Genomic DNA, 26,983 nt, shown 5'->3' with positions numbered 1-26,983 from the left:
CCCCAACGACGCTGGCGAGCCTGGCTCTGCTCCTGCCCACGTGTTAGAGAACACGCGGGCAGGCAGCGCAGACCCGGGATCTGACCCCACGCGGGATCCCGGTGGGTGTCCACCCACACAGGTGCCTTGCAGAACAGCCCCATCGGAAGTCGCGGGAGACGTAGGGGAGGGGACCCGGCCGCCCCGCGGACGCTGCCTGGAGGCTGAAAACTGTGGCTCTAAACCACCATGGCTGGGAAACCCCACTTCCCGCTGGGGACCGGGCTCAGGCCTCACTGTCCAAGGAGCTGAGGAGTCAGTGCCCGCCAGGGTGATACCCGACGCCACGGGGGAGGACACGGCCACCTTCCCACGGGCCCCCAGCCCTTTCAAGTCCCATCTACGTGTCAACGAGGAGGCTGAACTGCCTCCCGAGTGGCCGATCAATAAAGGCCCAGCTCTGTATCAGGCGGCGCACCATAAATAAGTTTTCCATTAACATTCCCTGCCCTCTCGGGGCACCTGCCCAGCCAGGCCCCGCTCCCGCCCCCCCCCCCCTCGCTGTAGGTGCACTCCAGGGGTGTAAATCAAGGCCAATGGCCTCCCAGCTGGCAGGGGCCACAGGTCGTGAGCAGAAAGAAGCAAATTGACTTCCAACCCCCCAGACGGACACCTGGGAGGGGCAGGCTCCAGGAACGCCCAGGGTCATCCGGGGAGGGTCCTCGGGAGCCACGGCTCTCCTGCGAGCGGGCCGGCGCAGAAAAGACAATACTGAGGCAGGTGTGAGCTTGGGGGAACGCCATGCTCTCGGGTGAAGGCTTGCGCATGGGAACCAAGGACCCCCATGGCCAGGCTGGGGGCAGGTCACGTGGGTGGCTGGTCAGCGGTGCTCTGAGGCAACAGTTCCACTGAGCGGCCGAGGCAGCGCGGACCCCAGGCTAACCCACGCGCCCTCCTCTTTCTGGAACGGCGGCGGGCGGGCAGGCGGACCCCAGCAGAGAAACCCGACCCTCCAGCGGGTCCAGCGTTCCGCCCCCCCCCCCCACCCCCCAGCCTGATCGCCAGAAACATGCGGGCGTCAGACACGGGTCATTCTCAGTGAACCCAGCAGCCGGCCAGCCCCTCCTCCAGTAGGCAGTGTGGCGGGGGAGGTGTGGCCACAGTCCCGGAGTAAGGAAGTGGGGGCCCGAAGGTCAAGTCTTGCATTCACTCGGCTGCCAGATACCAAGTCACTGCCTCTCTGGGCCTGTCTCCTTGTCTACAAAACGGAGAAAAGACAGAGTCTACCTCGTGGGGTTCATCTTGAGCGGCCTCAAGGAATTAATTTACATGAAGGGGTTTCAGAGCGTGCCTGGCACGCCAGGGGCCATTTAACAGACAGTCCATCAGCCTGCAGAGAGGGCAGAACCAAGGGTCCAGATGAGCAAGGGGGCTGGCCAAGGCCACACAAGTCGGTCTCCGCAAGGCAGGACACAAGCTTCTGGCTTTGTGGACCAGAAGCCCATGTCACTGGCCCCTCCCCGGGCTGGGGACTGCACACCCTAGTATGCATGCCTTAGGCAGGGAGCCACTTCCGCGTTCCTGAGTGGGTGGACGCTGATGCGGGCGGTACCTAAGTCCTCCCCCCGGCCCCGTGCAGCACCCACACCCGGCGGGCCGATGGCTATAGCTCTGGGGAGCGTATCCACCAGTCGGAGGTGCTACGCGGTAAAACGGAGCCTGGGTGGGGGATGAGGCCCGGGATAAAGCGCACCGGGCCCCACCGGTCCTGGTGAAGCACGCACGGAAAGCTGTCCCTACAAAGGGCTGCCGGGGAGACGATGTGTGCGAGGAGGGACCGCAGGGGACATCACTTATACCTGGCTGAGTCACCTCCTGGGACGCCTCCCAACGGGCCTGGGAGAGGCCAGCAGAACCACCACCTACCGCCCACACCGCACCCGCCCCACAGACCTCAGAGCATCCTGGGAGCCGTTCACAGCCTGGTCCCGGTCATACAGACGGTTCGAGGCCACACAGTCAAGCAGCACGCCCAGGATTCGAACCCTGTCTCCTGGGCCCACACAGCAGCTGCCCAGTCCAAGGCCTGACCGTGACACCCGTTCGGGAGGGATAAACAGGCAGGCACATGCACGCACATACACACGGCTAAAATACTTTTCGCCAAAGTAGCTTAAAAATACGTCCGCCTAATCCCTTCAAGAGGCGGAGACTAATTCCCTTCTCCCAGATGCGGGCCAGACTTACAGACTTAATTCTAATGAACGGAGTTTGGTGGAAGACACAGTCTGTCCCTTTCAAAAACAGGCCACCAGAGGCGCCGTGGCCTTGTGCCACCCACCCGCCCTCTTGAATCACTCGAGGGCACTCAAGCAGGCTGCAGAGACTCCCGCGTTTCGGGGAAAAGGATGCTTCCGGACAAAAGCCGCGGCTCCTCCCCCAGCCCGGTGGAGCCTTCGGATGAGACCGCAGCCCCAGCCGCCAGCTGGATCCCAGCCTCCTCTGAGACTCTGAGCTCCACCCACCCAGCTGAGTCACCCGCGGACCTCCCCCCGCCCCCGCCGCCAATGTTTGTTAAGTCTGGGAAGAGTCTGTCACGCAGCTTTGGAAAACCAACACAGTGGCACCACACGCTCCACTGACCAAGACTGCCCTCTCCAGTTCTCTCCCCATCCCCTTTCCTTCTTGGAGCCCAGTTCGGGCAGAACTTGCAGACGTTCAACCATCTGCAAACACCCTGTGACTTTACCCACAGTCTCCAAAGCGGCCCCCTCCCCCCGATGCCATCAGACAGAGACCATCAACTGCGGCCTCCCTGCTCCCTTACTCCTTAGAGAGCCAGCCTCTTTAGTCCCCAATCCTATCAGAAAGACGTCACTGTGCCCATTCTACAGATGGGGCAAGACACGCTTGGATCCACAGGCCGACAGATGGTTAACGGCGGGACTGAGATCCCGGGAACACGGCACCTGTGTCCTGCTTATGCTAAAGTGGCCAGGGCCCAGATCCAAACCCATTCTGCCCTGCAGCCCACACCGCACACTGATGTCAAGATAGGGACGAGGGGTAGGGAAGTGAGGGTAGGCAACGTGGTTATTCCACATCCCAGTGACCGGTCCCCAAGGCCCAGGAGCAGATGTGAGGTCACTGCTCGGTGGCCATGTGACAGGCTGGCCAGCTGGTGACCCGAGTGGACCTGCTGTGACCGCCAGCTGACAGCGCCGGGCACGGTGGCAGAGGTGCTGGGACAGGCAGTCAGCGGCCACCGGACCAATCCCAGGCCAGACCCCAGGACATCACACGCCCCCTAAGGTGTTGGGGGGGTGTCTTCAGTCGCAGCGAGGGGAGCGAAGGTCTCACTTCTGTCCTTGTGCCTACGTCGTAATTTCTCTGCAAGGAACCAGGCTTTTGAAAACGCGGGGGTGGTGGGTGTCGCCAAAGAGATAGAGAGTCACCGACGTGAAACTGGCACACCCTCAGAAGCCCAGGGTGTCCCCCCGACCGGGGACTCCCCTGGCGAGGTGCAGGGGCTGAGGGAGCTAGGAGGCCCCTCCCCCCTCCCTGGGGCAGCTGCCCCCCTGAACGGCAAGGTCACATTCCTGCTGGCGACAAGTGACCTGCCCTCCCAGCTGAGCCTGCCCTCCCCTCCTCAAAGCCTGGCACCTGCTCCCTGGGCTCAGGCAGGAGCCCCCCTGGGTTCCTGGGGGGAGGGGGTCCCCCCAAGCCAGCATCTCTGCTCTGGTGTTGGCCGTGGGCTCCAGGGGCGTTGTGAGCCAAGAAAGCTCCTGCTGATGTCAGGTCACTTAAAATAGAATCCCAACCCAGACACTTCATTAAGGAGCTAAACTTAGCCCTGCTCCCCAGCGTGTGCGGGCGCACCCGCAGGCTGCCGGGAGGGCAGGGACGGGGGACCACCAGCGGCTGGGGTGGCAGCACCCTTGCACCCAGCACAGGCCAACCTCAAGGGCCCCTGACGCCTGGCAAAGGGTCGTCCCGGATCTACAGCGGCTCGACGCAGCCTCGGGGGAGCCCCCGCCCACCCTGCCCCTCTGTCACGGGCTGGGGTCACTTCAGGGCCCACACCCCCCTGCTCTGCCCCCCAGGCCCTGCCCAGGGAGGCCGAGCCCGGCCTCCCACACAGGTGTTCTCTGGCTGAGGCCGGGGCGTCCCCAGGGGTGGGCCGAGGGGACAGCGGGCTTTGGGGTGGCCCCTGCACCTCAGGAGGCCCTGGAGGAACGTGGGGTACCTGCTCCCCGTGCCCTCATTAGAGGGGTGCTTATTAGCTTCTGTGCTCCTGGCCGCTGCCTGAATTCTTGTCTACATTATCAGCTCATGTAAATTCATTATCCTAACAGCTGGGAGTAAGCTCCACTGTGGGGAGGCCGATGATGGATGAGGGCCCGGGGACCGGCCAAGGCGGGGGGCGGCTCAGGAGCGACTGGGTCATGCGGCCCCCCTGCTGCCCTCCTCTGGACAGGGCTCCAGCCCCCAGGAGGAGAGATCCCACCAGAGGTGAGATGTGACCGCTCCCGGGCCCCTTCGCACTGAGGGGCCAGGACGCCCCCCCCACCCCCCCCCCCAGCCTCAGCTTTCTGCCCCCCGGGTCCCAGCACAGCCGAGAGCCCACCGCGATGCCGGAGGTCGAGGGCAGGAAGGGAGCAAACCCCACCGGGCTGTCTGCACCCACAAAGTGCCCCGGCCCCCACTCCACGGACAGGGCCGCTCTGCGGAGGCAAAGGGCGCCCCGTCTCAGAGCTGCCACCGGGCAGGCGAGGCCCTCTCGGTTCCCGCTCCTCCTCCTCCCCGACGTGGTGTCTTTGATCGATACTTTTCCTCTTCTGCCTACGTTTCTAATATGGCCAGAAGCAGCACAAAGCTTAAAAACAAAAAAGGCAAGGAAGGAAAATCCAAGTGCAGTGCGGCTGACGGTCTCTGTTCTCCAGAAACCCACCTTGTTCCCGTCCTACGGAATGGACCCAAAGCTCCCAGAGGCAGGACTTCAATGGGGGGGAGGCCCCCCGACACTCCATTAAATACGGCCCCCGCCCAGCCCCCTCCTCTGCGCGAAGGTGGAGGGCGTATTAATCAGCACAACGGCCTCCCGCAGACCCCGTAATTACTGCTTCCTTTCATTGGCTCATCCGCGGCACCAGACCTCGGCCGGCTCCCTCCCTGCTCTGTAATTACAAGCTAATAGCTGAGATGAATTTTCTGCTGGCTCCGGGTTCAAGCACCAGTCCGCCCCTTCCCCCTGACGGCCCCCCCTGGGGTAATTACACCCCGCGGGGCAGGGCCCAGCGGGGCCCTGGCTCTCCTGCCCCTCGCGCCCAATCTGGACTTGGATGCTCTAATCGCCCCTCCTGGCAATTTTTCATTACCACCGGAAGAAATGTTTGTGAACAAATACAGAGCGTCCCAGGCTTGGGGGGGGGGGGGGGCGAGCCACGTGCTTGGTGATCCCCACACCCCCAAAGGGGTGAGGCTCCCGCAGCCCTAACGAGGCCAGGGTCACCCTGCCCTGGAGACGGAGACCGGGACCGGTGGGCGGCTGCGGTGTGGGGTGCCACGTGATCCTGGGAGCCTGTGCGGCTTCATAATAAATTCGTTATTTTATTTGCCTTCGGCGTGTTCTGAGCTCACTCGCACGAAAGCAATTTTTCTTGGGGGTGGGGGTGGGGGAGTCCGGAAGGTTTTCCTGTCCGGATGCACAGGACGGCCTGCTTAGGCCCGATGTCCTTTTCCAGTTCAGGACAGCCCCCCTCCGGCTGCAGGTTCCTAAGGGGACTGGGGCCTCCTTCTGGTGCCAAGTCCCAGAACCGGACTAACTCCCCAAGGCTAAGGCCCCAGCAGATGGCAGGGATCCTGACCCGGAGCAAGGAGCAGGGAGGGGGAGGCCAGCCTGTGCACCCACGGGAGACCCTGGGCCGGAACGAAACAAGTAACAAGGCGGCTGGCTTTCCCACACGGCCGCCACCCCCCCCCCCCACCTCCCCGCAGACCTGTCACTCAGCAGTGTGAGGTCACTACAGAATGCCAAAGACAGGAGCTTATGAGCTCCTCCAGAACCCCAATCAATGAGAACAGGAGCTCACCCCCACAGAGCCGGCACCACAGGGGGGTCGTTTCCAAAGCAAATTTCCAGGGTCACCCGACGGCCACCGTAAACCCCGAGTGGGGTTCAGCCCAGGGCACAGAATGCCCACGCAGCAGCCGTGAATGGTGCACAACGGGGTGGGGTGGGGGACGCTTAGGGTTCTCCCCAGCCTCAACCCTCCTCCCACTGCCATGTTAGTAATGTGGGGGGGGGGGGAGGGGTGCAGAAGGGAGGCGGAATCCAGATTCTAGGGAAAACAGGAGACAGGAGCATTCAGGCCAGGCCCCCCCCCCCCCCCCCACACACACACATACTTGTCACTTGGTGCCTGTGTACCAGGTAACAGCTGAGCGGGTTGGGCCAAGGGGCAAACCCAGCAGGGTGAGGCGGAGATTCCTGGGAGGGGTGCCCCCTCCCAGTGGGAGCCACAAACCAGGTGGCCACAGAGATGGCCAAGGACAGTCTAGGGGTGGAGGTTCAAGGCTGCAAAAGACCAGGAGAGCCAGAGGCCCGGGGGTGGGGGGGTGGGGGGGGGGAAGCGACGGACAGAAGTCAGGCAACAGATGGCAGCGACATTTGACAGCGATTACTCTAAGCGGCTGCGGCGTCTGGAGGAGCCTGGACAGATGATCGGCTTGGAGCGGCAGGGGGTGGCCAACCATCTCGAGGGGGCGGCAGAGGCAGGAACCACAGCCGCGGGGAGGCATAGGATTAACAAAGCAAGAGAAGGCCAAGAGACAGGGTCAAGGCTGCAGCCCAGCATCCGGGACCCCAGGAGTCGTTCCCGAACACCAGACAGGAACAGCAGCCATAATCGCAGGGACTGCTGTGCCCCGAGCTTCATATCACGCAGTAACTCCTGAACAGACCCAGCAGGCAGCGAGGTCAGAGAGGCCACCCGGAGTCCCGCGGCAGGAGAGGGAGATCCCTCCCACCCCATGCCTGTGCTTTCCCCACACCTCCTGGAGGCGGGCGGCCACCGGGGGTCCCAGGGCCAAGGAGCCCCCCACCACAAATTATCCCGAGGGGCCTGCCTCTTACTCCCACTCTACAGGTGGGTAAGCAGAGGCGGGGACAGTTGCGCCCTCGTCTAGGCTTGCATGTCAAGAGGCCGGGACCTGAACCCAGTTTTTCCTTGCTGCTGTACGGGCAGCCTCTCTTTAAATATGAGAAGACATGGGGGAGGGTCAGTCACTGGGGTCACGTCCCATTTTGCAGACCCCAGTCCTGTGACGGCCGGTTCCTTGGAGGGCACCCGCCTCTGTGCCATACCCATTTTACGGTCGGCATACGGCCCGGGAGTGAGGACGAGGATCTGATTTTGGGATCCCCCCCCCCCCCGCAGGTCCCCACAGCTCCTGGCTGGAGGGTACCCACCCTGCAGCCACCTGAGGCCCAGGTGACAACCCCGGACTGGGACCCTTTTATGTGCCCGTTGGCATCTGAGCTAACCAGGCCACCTCCGAGCTGAGTCTTGCCCACAAAGGAGCCCTTTCAGTGCACTCCAGAGGCACGGGGTGCAGGAAGCCGGTGGGGGTCAAAGGTGTCCGAAGCAGAGGAGAGGTCCCGAAGGAGAGAAACCCAACCCAGCCAGGAGGCGGCCACTGAAAGCCTCCAACTTTCCACGGGGCAGCAGGTGGGGAAGAGGCCAGGAGGGCAGGGGTCAAGGCCAGGTCTTTCTTCTAAATGGACAAAACCTGATGGGGGGGGGGGGGTGAGGGAGTCCAGACTTTGAGAAGCAGAGCCTGGGCCCTGCCTCCTGCCCCCTCACTGCAGTGGGTGTGGGCACCAGGGGTCCCTGTTGGAACAGCTCCTGCCTGACGCCTGCTTCCGGTGAGGGAGGCACAGAGAGCACGGTTGCTTCAGCACAGAGTAGGTGTTGACAAAAGCTGTCTGCACCTGCAGCCCCAGCCCCCAGAGGCAAGAGAACAGAGATACAGGTACGCCGGGCCATGGGCACATCTTGGCAGGTCCTCAGACCAGCGGGGGGGGTGCGGGGGGGGGGGGGGGGGGGGGGGGAGGGGGGGGGAAGGGCCAGCTCTGGGGGCTCACGTTGCAGGACCACCCGGGGGCTGAGGCAGGGGACTGAACTGCGGGTTGAAAAACCACCCAGAAGACCAGTTCCCAGTCTGGCTCCCAACACCACTTCTCAGCGGGGGCGCAGCGAGGTGGTCCGAACCTCAGTTTCCCTATCGGTAATGGGACTGGGTGGGGGGAGAGCGGGGGACTAGAGGCAGTGGGGCAGAGGCTAAGCAGGCCTCCTTTTACCCGTCAACCTGTTTTTATTTGGCCTGACGTCATGTTGCTTAAAGGGGAATCAATGGACAGTTCGAAATGGAAGGTTTCAAGTTAAAAAACGAAGATGCCGGTTTCTCTTACAAAATTAGAAGCCACCAGCCCATCATCCTGAGAGGGGCACCGTCCCAGGTCCCCACTGCTCCCTATGGTCTCAGGCCGGTCTGCGTGCTCAGTATGGAGCGTGGGTCTCCCCAGCTCTGGAAAGACGTGTGCTCAGGCAACGAACAGCATCCACAGGGGCTTACTGACAAACGTGTGCGGCCGGGACCCTCCGCCCAGATGTCACCGACACCCTGACTCCGTCCGGACTCAGCAGGAAGAGGTCACCAACCCCTCCACACTCAGACTTGGGGGCGAGGGCCCGCCAGCACGGAGGCCGTGATCCTGACGTGTGTCAGCTGCAGGGGGGGCCTTGCCTGGCTCAAAGCCAGCGCGCTCAGGCCAACAGAGTTTTGCTTTTGTAAAAAAGGTCCGTTATCGTGATGGTCAAAGGGGCAGACTATATAGCCTCTCCCGCTGAAAATGTACCTACCGAATTCTGCATACAGATTTACCAAATCCACACAAGCCAGGCCCACCCGTATGAGTGACGTCTGTGAACACAGGTCATAGGCTCCGACAGCATAGATCTCCTTATGTATCAGACCGTGAGTATTAACACCCTTTGCCCCATGTTACACACCCAGGCAAAAAGAAACCAAAAAAAAACCCAGAATATCAAGAAAAAGATCCAGAAACCTCCAAGTTCTGATGGTACTTCCTCCTGGGCTCATCTACCAACCTCAAAGCCCTGTGTACTATGCCCAGAGGGGACTAAATGCCCCCCCCCCCCCCAAGAAAACAACCATCCTGCGGCCAAAATGGACCCGGTCACAGAGCCGTCACTTACCAACAGTTACCACGAGCTCCCAGTCCTAACCCTGCCACAGGCCAGGCCAGGCACGTCCTTCTGTCCCCAAATGTCCTCCGTCAACTGCCCAGGAGCTGACTGCCCGGGCCTAAATAATCCTTTACTTCTGAAAACAAACACAAATCCCTCTACGGCTCCAACCGGGAACCTGTAAGGTTCCTGGAACGCCAGCAGGATGCTGGGGCCCAGAACTGGACCTTATGGGCGCCAGTCTTCACCCTCTGGAACCTCGAACCCCACTCCCCGGGGTCACAGAGCAAGCAGCAGCCCGGTCTACCCCGAGGACCCACCGTGGGTGCCACAGAAGCCTGAGGAACAGGTACTTGCCACACGAAGGGTTTTCTTCTGCTCATGGGGTCAGCAAACGCCCTTGAGGGCCAAGGCCCCTTGGGGCGGTGTGCAGAGAGAAGCCCAATGAGTCAGAACCGGGCCGAGAACGGTCTGGGCCGCTGCGGGTGGGCAGCAACACCATCCCCACAACCGCTCCTGGAGCAATCTGGCAACATCGTCGAGGATGTCAAACCTTCACGCCTCGGCCTTTTCCCTTCTTCGCAACTATTCCGCAGGCAGGTCCCGTGGTGTGAATGCACCTTTTGGGGGGTGGGGAGGGGCTCCCGGCGTGCGGTGCGGGGGCAGCTGTTGGTGGCAGCAGGAAACCCCGACATGTGCAGCGGACCCCGGCTGCAGACGCAGACGCGCTGGTGTGGGCCCCCCCGCCAGGCACAGTACAGCAGGAGGAGGAACTCGACGCTGGCCTATCGATTTCAACTCGGAAACCAGCTATGGGGGGGGGGGGGGGCGTAAAACGCACGGCCTGTGCCCGAGTGACAGGCTGCAGGGTCTGGCGATCCTATTAAAGAGGCCCTCCGGTCTTATAAAATGTTATAAGACATATTTAGGCAGAAAGTGCAGGATGCTAAGAGTCTACACGTGCTCAGAAAGGCAAGGCCTGGACACAGAATCCCAGGCCGCTCCTCCTACCCCCTTTGGGAGCTTGAGCAGAGCTCACTGGAAACCCTTCGTGAAAGGCTGCAGGCATCTCACGGCGGGGGGGGTGTGTGTGTGTGCAGGGGTAGATGCTATCTATGCTTTAGTTTTCTGAGCTGTGAATCCCCCACTCCAGACGGCAGGGGGCAAGCAGACAGCCGTGCAGCTTCAGGGACACAGAAGTCCCTCCCATGGGGTGGCCTGGGTGGCTCAGTCGATTAAGTGATTAAGTGTCTGACTTCAGCTCAGGTCGTGATCTCCTGGTTCGGGAGTTCGAGCCCCACGTAGGGCTCTGCACTGACAGTGCGGAACCTGCTTGGGATTCTCCCTCTCTGCCCCTCCCCTACTTGTGCACCCTCTCGCTCTGTCGCAGAATAAATAAACTTTAAAAAAAAAAAAAAAAAAGAGGGGACACCTGGGTGGCTCAGTCAGTTTAGCATCCAAGTTCAGCTCAGGTCATGATCTCACCGTTCACGGGTTCGAGCCCCGCATCCGGGTTGGTGCTGACAGCTCAGAGCCTGGAGCCTGCTTGGGATTCTGTGTCTCCCTCTCTCTCTCTGCCCCTCCGCTGCTCACACTAGGTCTTGCTCTCAAAACTAAATAAACGTTAAAAAAAAAAAAAAAGAAAGAAAGAAAAAAACAAAAAAAGGTCCCTCCGATGTTCCCAGGCAGGCGGCTAAGAACTTTGGCTTTGTATCCAACTTTGTATCTTCCCTGAGGGCCGCCTGGTCTAGTCAATGAACAGAGAAAGCCCCCAGGTCACCTGTACCGCATGTACCCCACGTAACCCCTGCGTCACACACACAACAGTAACCAAAACGTAAAGATAAACGCACCGGAGGAACTCAGCGGGATGAAGCCGCTCCCAGCTCCCATCGCTTAGCTGCCTCTTCCTTCTCTGCCAATTATCAGCGACAGGTCGGTGGGCCTGAGCCCCCCCCCCCCGGGGCCCCCATTTCTCCAGGCTAATGGCCAGATGGGGTTGACCCCCAACCTCACAGGCCCTCAAGGGAACACACAGCGCCAACACCAGTCCGCGCCCCGCGTCACACGAAGTTATCTGTCCGACCCCCCGCAGGGGCTGGGTGGCGCACTAGACGGGGCCCTGGATCACCTCGGGGGTCAGCACAAAGGAGGCCCCTGCCCACCCCGCGCGGAGGCCTGGTCCTCCTCAGTTTGACACAGAGATTTTCCTTCGGGACGGCTTAACCTGCCCGGCGTCGATTCGGCCCTGACCAAAAGCTCACCGATCGATTCCTTTTATTGCTGCCTGAGGCCACACACCGGCCATCTGAGCACGGGAAGGGCAGCGCCGGGGGGGGGGGGGGGGGGGGGCAAGGCGGCTGGAAAAGGGAGGTGCGCACGTGCAGGGTGGCTGGAGTCCGTGGGGGCAGGTGCGGCCCAGGCACCGCAGGGTCAGCAGGGGCTGATCTGACATCTCGAGCCTTTGTGTTGGTCGGAAAAGTGGCTGCAGCCCGTCCCTACACCAAGCGACTGCAAGATGCAGGGCGGGGAGAACGGGGCCTTCCAGCTTTTATAATTTAAGGCCTGGGGTCACCGAAAAGGAGAGGACGTGGGGTGCTTTCTCCGGCAAACCCTCATACAGGAGCCTCTGTGCCAGGCGCTGCCCCGAGCTTTGCTAAGAGAGCACCTGACCTCCAAGAGCCTGAGGACACAGGTGTCCTCAGTTGCCACCCGATTTCACAGATGAGAAAACCAAGGCCCAGAGAAGCGCCGTGCACGAGATCACACACAGAGGGGGACGCTGCCACCCAGGCGCCCCCTCCAGGCTCGCTGGGGGCTTACCCCACGCCTACGAGGTTTACAGCTTCTCCCTGCGGTGCCCTTTCACAGGTGCGTGGCACACCTGTCACCCGCATCCTCACGCCGGGGAAGGTGTCCGCACCCCCAAGGTACAGACGGGAGACAGCTGGAGGGATGCCCCGTGCCCAGGTCTGGCAGCCCCAGAGACGCTGCAACGTGCAATTCCACACATATGTCAAGTTCTCAAGCCGGAGGAACCAGTTCCAGAAACGGCAGGCTTGGCCAGAGCTCCAGACAGGCACAGAAGCCACCCGTCCAAATACAACTCCGCAGGCCCCCTTAGGGGAACCGCGTGCGGCACACCCAGGCCGGGGGAGAACCGCCTTCGGGATCCCACCCCAGGCACACACGAGAGCCCTCCCGCGACCTGGGGATGGGGTCTCAGGGGTGGCCAGAGACCTCCGCGCCCACGGTCATTCCCCACCACCTGCCCCGGTCAGGCGAGGTGGTGCCAGTCCCCAGGGGATGTTTGTTGGGGTTCACGGGGTTGCCCCATCTGATTCGGGGGCAAAAAGGCTTCCGGGGGAGGACCCCAGATCACCTTCCCCAAGGGGGGGGATTCCTTACCCCCACTTCCTGCCCCCCCATCCCATGCTCCCCAGAGGCTGCTTTCACTTCCCCTGGCCCCACAGTCGCTTCCCCTCTGAACTTGGGAACATGCTATGCTCAAGACCTCCAGAAGGGCAGGCAGGGGGGCTGGTGTCGGGGGCCCCCCCGGAGATTTGGAGCGGCCTGGAGAATGCCAGGGACAGGGCCAGCCTGTACAAACTCAGTGGGGGGAGGGGGAGGGCTGCGTGGTTCCGTCCTGAAGGGGGCGGGGACGAGTGCCTGGTGGTGGGGAGAAGCTGCAAAGGGGAGATTAAAAGGCCCCGGGCTTGAGTTTTGGCAGGTGTGCAAAGGGCCGCTCCCGTGTTATCTGTCCCTACACCTCCCAGCGGCGAGCGCCCGCCGGCTGGGTTCATAGGAGGCGCTCAATAAATTCTCATTGACAGGGACACTCTGAAACGTCACCTCCCGCCGCCTGTGGCCTCGGCCCGGGAGAAAGGCCAGTGTGGGGAAGTGAAGCTGGCAGCTGGGGGGAGGGGGGCCACGCTGCGCTCCGAGAGAGGCGGGGAATGAACGCGAAGCGGCCAAGCTGAAATGTCACCTGAAACACGGATCCCTGCAGGTTAAAAAACAGCTCCCCCGGCCCACCGGAGGGGGGGGGGGGGGGGAACAGGCAGGCAGCTTGTGTTGCCATAACAAAGATAATTAACGTGCTCCCAGCCCAGTGTGGACGTCGAGTAACCCAAGCTGGGAATTCCAAGCCTTCAGACGGGGCCAGGAAAAACCGGCCTTGCTGGCTGACTCCGCAAGCCCCTGCGAGTCCCTGGGGCAAGAAGATAGGTAGGTAGCAGGCAAGTCTCGCCTGCATTCTTCTGGAAAAGTAGGAGCCACCAGCACCCACCCCCCTCGGGTAAGGACGCAGAGCCCAGAGGCCCCTCCTTCTCCAGAGCAGGAAAGAAGAGCACCTGCCCAAGGGTCAAGGGCACTTAGGAACTCCCGGGAGCTGGGGAGGGCTCAAGTTTGGAGGTGCAGGACTCAGGTCTGCCACCGAGTGGCGCTGCGTAGACTTTGCTCTGGTGCCTCCGGTGGGAGATGCGGACAGAGCCCAGGCACAGGCGCCTTCTGCTTTGAAACCACAAGGCTCTATCGGCTCTGAAGCCCCTGAACTTCCCCAAAGACAGGGAAGTCATTGGCGGCCAGAGGGCTGCCCGAGGCGACACTTTTGTGCAGGCCACCGGAGGGTCCGGAGGGGTCCTCTTCTAGCTGTGAGCCCTGGTGCTGGCCTCCAAGCCCCTCTGCTTGCTCACCCCTCAGGGGACCGGTTCTGCGCCCCAGTCTGCACAGCAGAATCACCTGGGGAACTCCGAGCATTCTTCAGCCTAGGGCAGGAACCCAGAGGCTGTGGCCTAGCTGGGTTCGGGGACACCGGGCCACTCGGCAAGCTTAGAAAACCAAGCTTGGGGATCTATATAAACCCTTCGCAACTTTGACAAGCCAGGATTCTGAAAGCCGTCCCCGACAGGTCAGGGCCTGCACCAGAGGGCAGCCCTTGCTGCCTTGTTTGGAGTCTGGCCCCGCAGAGAAGACGGGGCCTGGAAACCAGGACAGGCCCCACAACCCCTCTCCCCGGCCCTCCCCCGCAGGCGGGGCTGCTCTCTCACCAGCTCCCGACTCAGGCTCCCAAGGGTTCACAGAAAGCCAACTCCCAGGTGTCAAAACCCCGCCTGCTCCAGCTGCCCCCACCTTGCCTTCCTCCCAGTGTTCCTACTCTTGCCTCGACACGAAGTGACAAAGCCGACCCAGCGCGGGCCATCAGCACCCCCTCCCCCCAACACTTCACCCAGGGGTCAGGACCATGCGGACACAGGCTACTGAGATCGGCGCAGGCTTCTGCAGAGCCAGCCCTGCTCGCTTCCGCGTCCACCTGGGCGCGGTGGAGACTCCCGGCACAGCAGGCAGCAGGGATGACACACGGCAGGCCAGGTCGGAGCCTGCGCCCTGGGCCCCCTCACCTGTGGCGTGGCCCGGCTGAGTCAGGCAGCAGCCTGTGCCTCAGGTTCCGCCGTCCCCACCGGTGGAGACGGCCTGTAAACACAGGGTGAGCAACTTTTACGTGCCCCAAGCTTAAGTAACACTGACCGAGACCCATAAACAGGCTGCTGACCCGGGGTTCCCCACCCCCGCTCCGCTTTCCAGTCTGCGGCTGGGGGGGGGGGGGCGCGCACAGAGTCCCCCGGGGAGAGGGGCCAGCCGGCCAACCAGGCCAAGCACCCCCCCAGGACCTTCTGGCCCACCATCTCCGCCTTCTGGAAATCGGCTTAGGCGGGGAGGTTCCCACCCAGAGTAGCTGAGCCTTTGTTCCGGGGCCTTCACAAAAGGAGTCCTTTTTTTTCATCTGGTGGTCTCGCTTTTTGTTTCCAAACCCCGACCTGTGTGGGCCCCAGATAAGGCACCGCAGGGGTTAACAAGGGTTTAATGTATTTTAGATGCACTCCACTGACAAAGGCTAGTTTACAAAACAACGGCCAAATCGACTCAACTCCCGGCTGGTAGTCACCACCCAGCTGGGGGCCAGCTTGCGGTGGGGTGGGGTGGGGGGGGCGCGGCTTCCACACCCGGCACTCAGCCCTCAAAACTTCTAGCCGGCGCTCCCGCAAGGGGTCTCCCGGACCCAGCGAGCTGCATGGGGGAGGTGCCCGAGGCATCTCTCCCCCCCAGTCCCGAGAACCCCCCTTCTCCCCACGACCTGCGCTGGGAGCCTCCACTGCACACTTCTCAAGCGGTCCACCGGTTCCCCACCCGGAGCCGCCGCGGAGGGCGAGCCCAACTCCCGCTCCGCCTCCACGAAGGGAATTTAATTAGCCTGCTGGAGAGGCGGGCGGGCGGCCGAGGAGGTGTCTCTGGTGCTGCAATATAATTGAATCGGCTCCACTCGGTCGGGCCACTCGCCGCCCATCAGCGCGGCCGCGGGCCCGGGAGGGCTGGGGGCGGGGAGGCGCATCCAGGCGGAGCAGGAAGGGCTGGGGAGGGAAAAAGGGCAGCTCGAGAGTGGGGGGCGGCGGATGCAACCACCCTCCCACCTCCGAGGCTGGGGCAGCCATCTTCGGCAGGAGGAGGGGCAGGGGCACCGCTCCAACGCGGGGGGTGGGGGGAGCCCGGGGCGGGCCCTTGGGAAGCAGAGTGTGGGGGTCGGAGACCCGGGAGCCTGCAGCTCCGCCCTCCCGGCGGTCTCCCCCGCACCAAGGGGAGGGGGAGGGGAGCAAGACAAAAACCCTAACCGCGAGTCCCCAGTCCGCGAGCTCCGCCCCCCCCCTTCCAGCCGCCGCCGGCACCTGCCGTGGGGGTGCACGGCCGCCCCCCTCGCTCCCGCCACCGCCGCAAAGTTTTTGCCCCGGCTCCGGAGCGTCGACAGCTCGCCCAGAGCCCCCTAGCTTCCCGTCCCCCTCCCCCGCTGCGTGCACCCTTACACGCCCCTCCCCGGGAGCGGCCCCCGAGCCCGAGCCCGAGCCCGAGCCCCGCGGCGGCCTGTGTCCCCGCCCCGGGCCAGGCCGCCCTGGTTCCGACCCGTGCGGGCGGGGGGCCTTTGGTCGCCTGCCCGCCCGCTCGGCTCTTATCGCCGCTCGCACTCCGGGGGAAGTTGACCAGGAGCCGTTGGCGGCCAACCCCGCGGAACCCGCGAACTTGGAGGAGCAGACGCGGTGGACTGGGGAGGGGGGTTGCGGAGACCACCCCCCCTCCCGCCCCACCGTCCGCCCCCGCCTAGCGCGGCGCGCTCACCTTTCATGCCAGGGCCCCGCGGCTCCGCCTCGGCTGACACATGCTGGAGCCACCGTCGCCCAGTGTTTGTCTAAACTGCTTATCTCACCCCGGGCTGCGCGGCGGCGGTGGCGGCGGCTCGGGCCGCTGGGGAGGTGGAGCTTCCGGGGCCCCGGCCAAGAAACACCTGCTGCTGTCGCCGCCGCCGAGGACACACCCAAGCGCAACGCCGCCCACTCCCGGGCCACTGGCTCGCTCCAGGCTCCCTGACCTCAGCCAGCGGGAGGTGTCGGGTTTCAGCCGCAAACACACACGCGCGCGCGCGCGCACGGACGGGCGCCCGGGTACACTCGCGCGGGCACACGCCCCTCCCCGGCCTCACCGGCCAGGTGAGTCGAGGACACTAGCAGGTAGGGGAAGTGCCACCCTCAGGTTCCCGGGGGGCCCCTGGCTCGACCGCTCAGGGGTCCCAGATACACTAGTGTCCGAGGCCCGCCACTTAATCGCACAAGGAGGGGGCGGTCAGTTCCAACATGACCGCCACGCCAGCAGAGCCCTAGCAGGTCTCGTGACCACCGCGTCCCCAGTGCCTACAACAGTGTCTGGCACACAGCAGGCCCAATAAAGAGCGGATACACTCATGGTCTGGAGGCCTTTGGAAGGAGAACTTTCTTGGAGCCGGTGAGCCTGTTGGCAGCGGGGCAGGGTGGGGTGAGGGCAACACAAGATAGGCCGTGCGCCGCCCCTCCAGATTCGTGACCTTACAGCCACAACTTGAAAGGGTTGAATGTGAAAACCTCCAGCCTCTGCGCCTTCCCGTGCCCAAATTCTAGGAACTGCCCCCTCTCGTTGTTAGAAGTAACTTTTGGGAAGGCCACACGCCGGGCCACGGGGCAGTTCTTTCAAGAACCCACGTCTCAGAGGCTGGGGAGTCCACGAGTCCACGGAGGCGCCGCTCCACCAGCGGGATCATTAAGTAGCTGGGGTTGCGGTCAGAGGCGAGGCCGCCCGCCTCCAGAAACTGGCAAGACCCACTGGGCCTCGGGCCCCAGCGCAGCGCCTCCCCATTCCTGGCACCCCCCCCCTCCCACCCTACCTCACCCAGGCACTTGACAGACTGGAATGACTCAGGGAGCGTCCTGAAATTCCTGGGCACCCACAGGCGGCTAGGCGAAGGACTGCGGGCCCCAGCCTTCCTGCCCCCAAGCCCACCCCCGCTCCGCCCCGCCCCCACCGGCCTTGGGCGCAGACCGGGAGCCTGTAGCCCACCCCCGCGCCGCCTGCGTCTCCAGGAAGCGCCGGGTTAATGGGGCACGCCTCGCCCAACGCCCCTGGCCCCGGCGCTTTCCGGCGCCCCGGGGTCTGACCCCGCGCGCGTCCCAAGCTCCCGGCAGTGTTGCGATGCCCCAGGGTCTCTCCCTGTACTTCCCTTTTGAAAAGTCTCTAATGTACAGCTTTCATACTTCTGAGCCCGGAGGCAAAGCGGAACCCCCACCCCAGCGCCGCGCGGCGGGTTTCAACTTTCGGACCCGGGTGCCAGCCCGCGCTTCAGCCAGCCCCAAACCTGCCCCGGGACATGCCCGCGCCGCGCTTGGCAGGCGCGCACGCTGCCGCCCCGCGGGCCCAGCCTCCCCCGCCTTCCTCCCTCCCTCCCTCCCTCCCTCCCTCTCTCTCCCTCCCCGCGCCAGCCCGGATTGCGATGGGAGGGAGCGCTGGGCGCCTGCCACCCCCCATCCATCTGTTCCAGATGACGCTGGCGGGCCTGGAGCATTCGGGGCCCGCGCCAGCGGGGAGCCGAACCCGCCTATGTGCCCGCTGCGGGCCGAGGGGCAGCGCCCCGACGGGCGCCCCCAAGCCACCCGCTCCCCTGCTCCACCTTCGACTTCGCGCCAGCAGGGGCACACGGAGTGGGGGCGCACACGGGTCGCGCCCCCGCCCCCCGCCTTGCACAAGGCTCCGAGCCGACCACAAACGAAAAGGGAAACGGACCCGCGAGGCCGGGCCGGGGGGCCGTTACTGGCTCCTACCTGCGGGCGCCGGCCGGCCCTCACACCGCGCGGGAGGGGCGCTTCCCCTGCACCACCGGCCTCCTGCGGGCCTCGGCCTCCGCCCGACGCCTTACGCACCGCACCGCACGGTATCTCCGCAGCGCGGCCTCCGGTCATGTATGCCCAGCAGTGGCCGGCAGATTCACCGCGGCCCCGGCGGCCAGAGCGCGGGGGGAGGGGAAGCGTCCGTCCCCGCCGGGACGCACCGGCGGGGGCAGGGGAGGGAGGAGTCAGGAGAGAGCTCGGCGACAAGCCTAGGGCCTCAAAAACAAAATTAAAAACCTCTGGGGCTGCTCCAACGCTTTCCCACCTGAATTTCAGGCTGCGGGGGAGGTGGGGAGGGGAGGGGAATCGCATGCAAATGAGCATCTCGCACCTGGCGGGGGAGGCTCCTCCCAGCTGGCCCTTCCAGGCCCTCCAGGCCGGCCTCCAAACACCTCCTGCCGGGACGGACACCCAGCACCCGCTTTTTCCCTTCAACCCTGGGAGGCCCTGTGAGGATGGCGGCCCAGGTTTTTCCACCTGTTTGAAGAGGCCCGCGACAGCTAAGCAAAAAGTGGTGGGGTCGCCACTCAGGTTATCATTTGGCTCATGTTTCGAGTTGGGAGGCTCTATCCCGTGTAGACATCTGGTTCCACTGGATTGCGAGACGGGTGGTCCGGTCCCGTTTCACAGATGAGGAAGTTGAGGCCGAGAGTTGCTCAAGGTCACGCGGGCCCTGGTGCAAGGGGAGCCGCTCACACCTGGAGTCTCCTCCCCAGCCCGGCACCGCCGCGGAGGCAGGGGGGTGGGGGTGGGGGGACGCTGCAGGGAACCCCAGCGACCACCGGGGGGCAGCAACGAGCCGGCGGAGTGCGCGTCGGTTTAGTTGTGCTGGCGGCCGCCAGGCGGGCTGGCAGGGGGGTGGGGGCAGACGGATGACACTCACTGTCAGCGCGCCCAGCTCGAGGAAATTAGTAATCCGGGAGCACGGCCTCCGAGTTTAAGGGTGGGAACTGCTCTCCTGCAGCCCGCGTTCCTCGCTAACGAGGTTTGTAGCTTGACTCCTAATTTCCCGCCACTCGGGGCTCAGGCTGGCGGCCCTCCATTTCCCTCCAAGGCGCGTTCTTTCTCTTTCCTCCTCAGCAGCTCCCACCGCTCTGCCTCCCAGGACCTCCCCTCCCTCCTTCCCATTTGCTGGGAAACAGAAGGCAGAGACAAAAGGTTCGGGGTAAAAGGGCAAGGTGCCAGGGCCAGTCCTACGGGGGGCCAACGTGGGGACAGCTCCCTGAGCTGGGACACCTGCCCCTACCCTGCACCAGGGTTCTGCTTCCTACGTGCCAGGGGCGACAGGATGCGGGTGTATGCTTCCCTGCACCGTCAGCCCCCTGCCAATCTCAACTGTGCCTCCTGGTGCAGAAAGCAGGGTTCCTACCGCCCTCCCCGGGCTCGGAGCCCCTACAAGATGAATCCCTGCAGATCCAGCCCGGCCTCCTGGAGCCTGTGAAGTCTGCATGGCCAAAAAGGTGAAAAACCCTCCGTCGAGGACAAGCCCCGGGCACCTCTTAAACCTGCCTACCACCTGAGGCTAGGAACTGAGGAGGAGGTGCGTGATGGAGAGGCACAGAGGGATGGGCTGGGAAGAAAGGGGTGCCTCTAACCACCATGGTGGGCATTCAGTCAGTCAACAAACGCACCAAGTGCCAGCGCCCTCCAGGAAACAAAACTGAAAGTGCCAGGCCAGCCCTCAGCTGCCCTCAGAGACCAGGTGACAAACATCGGTGCCAAAGTGCTGTCGGGGGGGGGGGGGTCGCTTCAGGACAGCGCAGAATGGAGAAGACAGGAGGTGGTCGGCTACTCAACCCACCACCACCGCAAGGGCACGTACCTGGGCCAGATGAAGTTCCCAGGAGTGTGGGCACTAGCAGGGACTGCTTCCCACCGGGTCCCAGCACAGGTGCCAGCCCCTGGTCTGTGACGGGCCCTTGGCACCACGGAGGGAATCCCACAGTCCTGGTCCTTGTCATCCTGTGTCCTTGTGGGGCCAGCGGGACGCTCAAGCACTTTAATAGTGCCCTCTGCCCCGATCAGGTGCTCCCAGCACACAAGGACACCATCACTGTCACATGGCCGCAGCCACCTCGTTCGGCACCTTTATCGGCAAATAAGCATCAGGGACCCGGACGTCGTCGTCGTGGGTGGGAAGGGGATATGGCTTCTGCCATTTACCAAACACCCAACACGTGCCAAGACAGCTCAGCCTGGGCCTTTTGAGGTGGACCGGGTGACCTCCATTACAAAGCCTGGCTGGGAGACCAGAGGTTAATTAACTTGCCTAGGGTACACAAATTCGATCCAGGCCTGATCCAGACCCGGGCTGTCTGCCTGTACCTGGCAGCGTTTGTAATAATTACCTGCTGCAGACACCCCTGGGGGGTGGGGGACCCATCACGCACAGCCTGACACCTGGGGACCTGTGCAGCACCTCAGCTGGAGTGGCCCACCCTCCCCAAGGCCACGAGCCCAAGGGTGTCACCTGCATGGGTGGGGCCCCACCGGGAGCAGCAAAGGTCTGCCCAGGCACCACTTCCAGCCCAGCGACCAGACCCCCACCACTGATCTACAGAAGTTCTCTTTCTCCTTCCAGCCAGCACGGCCCAGAGCACCTCTCCCTCTTCAAAGCTGGACTCAAATCTTATCTCTTTCCAGAAGGCTTTTCCCTTCCCTGCCTCTGGAATTCATCCCTCCGGGCGCTGAGACCCACAGTGCAGTGGGTCTTAGACAATGTGAAGGGGGGGGGGGGTCCGTGAGAAACACAGATCCCCAGGCCACTCACTCCACGGAGCAACCCCGTGGGCCAGGAGGGAGCATCCCTTGGCAGGCCGGGAGAGGGGGAGTCTGGGCCTCGCGGTGATTACTGGAGCCCCCGGGCTCCTTCCCCCTCCCCCGCACGGCGGCCTGGAGGGCAGAAGGACAGCAGCGGCGACACAGCCCCAGGCCCCTGGCACGCCCTGCGCGTTCCGACATCGCGCAGATCTGTTGAACCGGTAAACGGAGGGAGAGGGCGGCGACGGGGCGGGGGGGGGGGGGGGTGGAATGGGAGAGAGCGCCCCGCCCTCCCTCTCCAGCCGTGGGTCCTGCGGAAGGCGGGGCCGGCTGGGGGGGCGGGGCCGGGGGCCGACCCCGCCCCCACGCCCTCGCGGCCGGCCCCGCGGTAGCCAAGGTCACCCGCAGGGGAGCAGCAAGGGTTAAGGCCTAGACGGCTCCCTCGGACGAGGTGACGGGAGTTTGCCTCTTAACCCCGGGCTGCCCCAGCACTTCCTGCCCTTCCGCCAGCCTCCAAGCTGCACTCGGCACACAGCTGCACTCCCTTACAATCAGTTAACAGCTGTTTTGCATAGATTTTCAATTCTAATTGCCTCGCTTTGTGAGCGCCGCCGAGCCCCGGTGAATGGGGAAGCCGCCGGGCGGCGGGGAAGCGGGCGGGGAGGGGACACTCGAGAGGGACTAAAAGGAAGCCAGTGGGCGCGGGGCGGGCTGCCTTTATTCCTTCTAAATAAGAAAAGCACACCCCTGCCACGAACGGCCCCCCGCCCCGGCGCCCGCCGCGCCCGGCCCGGCCGCGGGAAGGGGGGGCGCGCCCCCGCCCCCGCCCCAGCCCGCCCCCCCCGCCCCCCCCCCCCCACACACACAGGGTCCCCTGGGGGCGGCCTCCAGCTCCGGCCCCGCCGCGGGAGCCGTGCCCCCCTCCCCCGGCCCCCGGGCTCTCCGGGACCCAGATATGGGAAGCTAATTGGACAATAAAGTTGAGCTGCGAGCAAACGCGCTCTCTGGAGACAGCTGGCATCTATAAAAGAGAAATATTTGCATTTAAAACCTTTAAACTTTATACGGCGGGGCCAGGCCAACGCGGGCGGAGAGGGGGTGGGAGACGGAAGGGGGCAGCGACTCCCGGGGGCCCGCAGAGGCTTTGCTGCCACGGGTGACCCCCGCCCCCCCCCCCCCCCCCGCACCCAGTACCTGCAAGATGCCATTCGGGACAAGGATCGCCCGGGTGGCCCTCCCACGGGGTCACGCACAACCCTCCTTAGCCCCACCCCCATCTGGGGTCTCTGCAATTCCCTTCCCAGCTGAGCCTGCCGGGGCCGGGGTCCCCCACCCTCAGGGTGGGCCCGCCTGAACCGCTGCCCATCCCCCGGCCACCTGGGCAGAGCCTGGGCTCCCCTCCACAACCAGTCTCTCCCCCCTGCCCCCTGGAGGAGGGAGGCAAACGGCCCCCAGGCTGCAGCTTCCGGAAAGGAAGTCCCCCCCTCCCCGCCCCACGGTGGCCCAGCGCCTCCCGACTCCCAACACCTTTAGGGCACGGCTGGGTGAGGGCCCTCGACCCCTTCAGCATTCGGAGCCCTGTGGGGGTGGTGCCGCCTTATCGTCTGGGTGAGGAAGTGGACGCGCAGCAGAGACATCACCCCGCTTTCCAGGGCGCCCCCTCCTCCACGCTGCTGTCTGGGGTAGGGGGGCTGGGTTTCATTTCCTGGCTTGCCTACTTCCCATTTTTCATATCTGAGAGAAACCTGGCCACATTTTCCTACTGTCAACATTTGTGATGTAAAGCAGGAGAGAATATGTTCCTGAGTGGTCTTATTTTAGCAGGCTTTTATGAAATCGCAGAGCACTCAGAATCCCCGAATCCCGTCTACCTGGAGGGCCTGCGCCGTGGGACAGGCACGAGCTCCCAGGCTCTGCCTCCCAGGGCAGGCGCAGAACCTTCCGGGCAGGGGGTGGGGGGCACGGCCCACAGTGGTGGCCAGCAAGGCCCATTAAGCAAAATCCTCACCGGCCACTCGCCCCCGTCAGGAGAACACAGTCCCAGCGGCACCGTCTGGACTCCTGGGCCAGCAGCGTCCTGGCTCGGCATTCAAGGCCCCAGACCAGCTGCCTTTCGGCTTCACCCATCTCCCTCTTCTCCCCAGGGCACCACCCTCGGGAGCCACTTACCTGCTTCCACACCCTCCGCAGATTTTCCCACCGCCCCGTCCTAAGCATAAAATCACTGGGCATCTTTGCACCGACCTCATTCGATGGTCGTCCAAAGAGCACGCTGCCGCCAAGCACATGCTGGCATTTGGAGGGACGTGCGCGTGGGGACAGAGGGTCTGAGGCCAGAGACACTGGCCTAAATAAGCCTGCGCGACCCCCGCCTGGCTGGGCACATCGCCACCTCACCCTCATTTTGCCTGCTGTTGTCGGGCGAGCAACACAACCCTTCCCGTGGCTCTCGTGAGGCCTCCCACGAGAACATAAACCAGAAAGAGCCTCGCACGGTGCCTGGGACACAGCTGCAGCTCAACAAACGCGCTCCCGTTCGGTTTCACAAGGAAGCGCTTCTCAGATGGGCAGGGAGGCCAGGCAGGCGACTGCACCAATACGGGGGTGGGGGTGGGGGGGTCGCTGTTGCACATCCTGGCAGGAACATCCCTGCCTTTGCCCATACGCAGGAAGAGGCCTCCAGGAGTCAAATACTCGGGCACTGTCCTCCTGGACGGTCTGCTGCAGGGTCTGCAGAAGAGTCAGAAGGGTGGAGACTGGCCGGCCACCAAAGTCCCTTGGTTTCGTCGTTTTTTAAATGTTGGTGGCGCCTAGTCGGAACGCATCCTTCTCAGAGATGTGTCTTTAAACGTCACCCGACCCACAGGAACGTCCCCCCCCCCCGCCCCCCGCCCCAGATGAGGGGATAAACAAACATGGCTTAGCCACACAGAAGACGTGGTGTCCTGACACAGGTTCCAAGGCGCGGTGCGTGGGAACGCACGTCCGCACAACCCTGTCCACGAACGGTATTCATTCGTGGCCGGAATCTGGAAACAACCTGAGTGCCCATCAAATGATACGTGGATTTAAACAACCCCAGGTCCTGGCCACGCGGCAGAATATTACTCGGTCATAAAAAGGGTGAAATACTGACACGAGGCACAACGCGGGGGAGACTCGGGGGCTAGGGGAGGGGTAGGAGCACGTGCTAAGGAGGACAAGGTTTCCTTCCGGGGAAGCGAAAAAAACGTTTTGCACCAAGATACAGGTGGTGGTTGTACAATTTCGTGAATGTACTGAATGCCTGAGTTGTTCAGTTTAAAATGGTTCATCTGGGGACGGCTGGGTGGCTCGGTTGGTGGAGCATCTGACTTTTGACTGCGGCTCAGGTCGTGATCTCACGGTTTGTGGGATCTCACAGCTCGGGCTCCGAGCTGACAGTGCGGAACCTGCTTGGGATTCTCTCTGCCCCTCCCCTGCTGGCTTTCTAGGAAGGAAGGAAGGAAGGGAGGGAGGGAGGAAGGAAGGAAGGAAGGAAGGAAGGAAGGAAGGAGGAAGGAAGGAGGAAGGAAGGAAGGAGGAAGGAAAGAAGGAAGGAAAAAGAAAATCATTAATTTTACGTGACGCGAATTCTACCTCAATTTTATTTATTTTTTATTTTTTTACCGTTTTATTTATTTTTGAGACAGAGAGAGACAGAGCATGAACAGGGGAGGGTGAGAGAGAGAGGGAGACACAGAATCTGAAACAGGCTCCAGGCTCTGACCTGTCAGCACAGAGCCCGACGCGGGGCTCGAACTCACGGACCGCGAGATCATGACCTGAGCCCAAGTCTGACGCTTAACCGACTGAGCCACCCAGGCGCCCCTCTACCTCCATTTTAAAATAAGATCTGGGCTGAAGCCCCCTTGCTCGTCCCCCGGGGCAGGGCCAGCAGGGCCGGTTTTCGGAGAGGCCTGAACACGAGCATCCCCTGGAAACTCCCGGTCACACTGCGATTCAAGAGAAGCCAGTGCTGTTCGAGCTTATTTTATTTTATTTTTTAATTTTTTTTTCAACGTTTATTTATTTTTGGGACAGAGAGAGACAGAGCATGAACGGGGGAGGGGCAGAGAGAGAGGGAGACACAGAATCGGAAACAGGCTCCAGGCTCTGAGCCATCAGCCCAGAGCCCGACGCGGGGCTCGAACTCACAGACCGCGAGATCGTGACCTGGCTGAAGTCGGACGCTTAACCGACTGCGCCACCCAGGCGCCCCTCGAGCTTATTTTAAAACCAAGTTTTTTCAAATGTTGGTATCTTGAGAGAAAGAGAGACACAGCACAAATGGGGGAGGGGCAGAGACAGAGGGAGACACAGAATCGGAAGCAGGCTCCGGGCTCCGAGCTGTCAGCACGGAGCCCGACGCGGGGCTCGAACCCATGACCCGTGACATCATGACCTGAGCCGGAGTCGGACGCTTAACCGACAGAGCCCCCCAGGCGCCCGTCTCCTGGGCATTTTGCCCCCGCAGGCTCCCACCCCTCACAAAGACACATTCAGTGCTGTCTCTGCAGCCCTGACCTCTGAGCCCTCCAGGTGGGGGGGCTCACAGTGCCCTGTCCTGCCCCACAACAGTCCTTCGGCTCCAGGGGGAGGTCCTGACGGGAAAGGCAGACGCCTGTCGCGGAGCCGGGCTCCTGCCACCTGGCCACACCTGGCGGGAAAGCGGCCGGCTGTGATCTGGGCAGGGCCGGGGGTCACTGGTGGCGGGGGAGCCCTCCAAGCCCGGCCCCCTGACCCGAGGCCAGTGTGGCCCCTTAAGGCAGGGCAGCGAGAGGGCCCCCATAACCCACGCACCTTCCGCTGCGGAGGCCCGGTTCCTCCTTCTGCGCCCCGACACCCAGTGGACACAGAAATCTGGGTGGTTCCCTCAACAGCTTCTTGGAAAGAAGCCTTCTTTGTAAACATTAATCAGCCGTCTTCTCGTTGGGAAAACCCCTACCTTCCTGGTCAGTAGGCCCACTGGCTGGCCTGGTGCTCCTGCCCCTCCTCCCAGTGCCTTCAAGCCTCCCCCTCCGCGCCGCCTGCCGAATCCCTCCTGGCAGCAGCTAAGGTGTGGGGAGTGCTTACCGTGTGACAGGCACGCTGCTCCTGCACACGAGGCTGAGCAGGGGTGAACCGGGGGCCCCGAGCCTAGACCTTCACCCTCCCCCCCCACGGCCCTGCACACCCCCCCCCCGCCCCCTCGGCCCCCTCTCCCCACCTCTCAGGATGTCAGCGCCTGACAAACTCCTGGATTAATTCATCTACTGCCTGTTATTAAAATCCCAAGCTGTCTCCCGGACAATCAAACCCCAGGTGCCCCCTTCCTGCCCGCCAACTGGACGAGCGAGGCCGGAAGAGAGAGAGCACAGGCCCGGCCTCGGCCCCCCGCTGCCCACCAGCGGCCTGGGACAATAGGTCAATGCCAGGGCTTGGCCACCCACCCCAGCTCTTGTCGTATTTATGTCCTTATAATTTGGCCTCCCCGCTGGAAATAACCAAAGAGAGAGGACTGCGTTGAAAGCGTCATTTCCTCTGTTGGAAGCTGCTGGTGCTTTTCGCCCGGCGTCTGAGGTGCCCAGGCGTCCGCAGGGCCCCCGGCGGAAGGTTGGAGGCACTGGTGCACTGTCACCTCTCTCCATTTCCGCCTGTGTGCCCCAAGACGGGACCTGGCTTTCCCTCCTGCGTGGCCCTGCTGGCCTCCGTCCGCCATGCTCCCATCCCAGAACC

The 26,983-nt window shown here is 63.2% G+C and overlaps 1 protein-coding gene across 1 annotated transcript in view; it reads right to left on the bottom strand.

Annotated features, from left to right (window-relative positions):
• GSE1 (Gse1 coiled-coil protein) overlaps positions 1 to 26,983 on the bottom strand; it is a 392,532-nt gene that overhangs the window by 33,890 nt on the left and 331,659 nt on the right.

The sequence above is a fragment of the Herpailurus yagouaroundi genome, unplaced genomic scaffold, assembly GCF_014898765.1.
Source record: "Herpailurus yagouaroundi ecotype Mexico unplaced genomic scaffold, PumYag 190, whole genome shotgun sequence".
In the NCBI taxonomy this organism is placed as follows: Eukaryota; Metazoa; Chordata; class Mammalia; order Carnivora; family Felidae; genus Herpailurus; species Herpailurus yagouaroundi.
The sequence above is the reverse complement of the archived record's forward strand: the minus strand, read 5'-3'. Positions and strand labels throughout refer to the sequence as shown.